Source organism: Arachis duranensis, chromosome 10 (genome assembly GCF_000817695.3).
Source record: "Arachis duranensis cultivar V14167 chromosome 10, aradu.V14167.gnm2.J7QH, whole genome shotgun sequence".
Classification (NCBI taxonomy): domain Eukaryota; kingdom Viridiplantae; phylum Streptophyta; class Magnoliopsida; order Fabales; family Fabaceae; genus Arachis; species Arachis duranensis.
Genome location: NC_029781.3, coordinates 70742359 through 70744332, shown reverse-complemented (window position 1 = coordinate 70744332; position 1974 = coordinate 70742359).

Genomic DNA, 1974 nt, shown 5'->3' with positions numbered 1-1974 from the left:
ACATACACAACCTAAGCCACAACCATCATACCCATACACAACATCTCAAAACCTAAACATCATAAAACAACAAAATACACTAGGGTTGAGAATCTTACCACACCCAAGGTCCAAGGAGACAAGATTAACCTTCTCCTTCAAGAGATTTGGGTCCTATAACATCAAAGAACCCAAAATCTCAACATTTCACCCATGAAACTCGAAAATGAGGGCTGGAATTTCGAACAGTAAAGTGTGGCTTACCTCAAGATTGATTGTATGGGTTTTGTAGAGCTTTCCGCGGTGAACGCGTGGCCACAAACGGGGCGGCAATCGGAGCTCTAGATCAAAAGTTATGGTGGTTTGAAGATCAACCAAGGGAGAGAACTTGAGAGAGTGTTCTTCCTCCCTTTCTCTCAAATTTCAGCTTGTGTGTAACAAATGAGGAGAGAGAGTGCTGAAAACTAGGGTTTTGGTTAAGTTATGTTGGGCCAAGGGCCCACTTTGGGTCCAATTGGCCCGGTTTGGCCCGTTCGGTCCAGTCTTGGTCCGAATTCTATAAAATTGGTACCAAAATTCTCGTCTCAGTCTCCTCTATCACATTTAGCCATAAAAATCACATTTTAGGCTTTCTAGAATAAATTTCTCATTTATGGGTTAATTAGCCGTTAATTAACCGGGTTTTACATGTAGTGGCTGAGATAATCACCAAATGTGGTAAGATTTGGTGAGGTAATCTCGGATCCTTTATACTCAAAAAGGAAGATGAAGATTCGGCCAGCAAGGGAGATTCTTGGAGGCATGGCTTGTCTTTGATTCTGCTCAACCACCACAGGAAGTAGCTAGAGTGGCAAAGTGATGGTTGAGGCAGAGATTGAAGCAGATGAAGTCATCATCATCATGAAGCATCAAGGGCCAGAAATCTATCTTGGAGAGGAAGCCAAGGATGGAGTGCTCGGATTGATGAAGAGTGATGACCAAGGAAGGACTAGAGGTATTTGCATGTTGGTTTTTGCATGAGTTACCTCTTTTCTCTTTGTGGCCGAACCGGTTTGTTTTGAAGGAAAAGAAGCTAAGCTCGGGTGTTTGTGTTTCAACTGTGAAGGCTTCACTTCTCTATAAAAGGGGTGAACAGTCATAGTTTGAAGCAAGGAGTAAGATTTGAGAGTGCAAGGCACAGAAGTCTCAGAGCTACCTAAGCTAGCAATTTTTCTTCTCCTTCAATGTATTCTGTTTAGTATTTTTCTGTTTAATTTTGTCATGTCTTGAGTCTCATGGAAAAAGGCAAACAGTGAGGTTTGTAAAGAAAAAGCCATAGAGCGGAAAAAAGCAGAGAGTGCAAAATTAAAAGAAAAAGCCATAGATGTCTTAGAGTTCCTTTGTACATATGTGTTGTGTTTCATGATTCTGTGGGAATCTCCTTGTAAGTTGGGTTAGCACTTTACAATTTGTAATCTGGATGATTATAGTGAAATTCCATCATTGTTGTGATGGAGACTGGATGTAAGCTGCACTGCACTTAGCAACTGAACCAGGATATATCTGGGTGTAATCTTCTCTCTCTTCCTACTTCAATTCTGTTTTTTTTACTGTTCAGATGAAAAATCAAAAATGTCTCGTGTCAAGTGATGAGACAAAATAAAAATGTCTCGTGGCTAGGGACGAGCTAAAAACAGAAAAGTTTCCTCTTAGTCCAGCAAGTGTTAACAAGCAGAAAAAGGGGCTAAGATTCAACCCCCTTCTCTTAGCCACTGAAACCATCAGATTGAATTTGCGGTTTTGTAAACTAAAAAAATTAAATACATAACAAGTCGCAACATCAAATTTTAAATAATCAACAATGACGTAACAAGTCTCAACAATATTTTAAAAAGCCAACAATAACATAACAATAGAAAAAAATTATAGGTTAGTTAAATAAATAAATAAATAATATTTTGAACATAAAATATTTATTAAATAATAATAATACATGAATAATATAAAAATGTATAA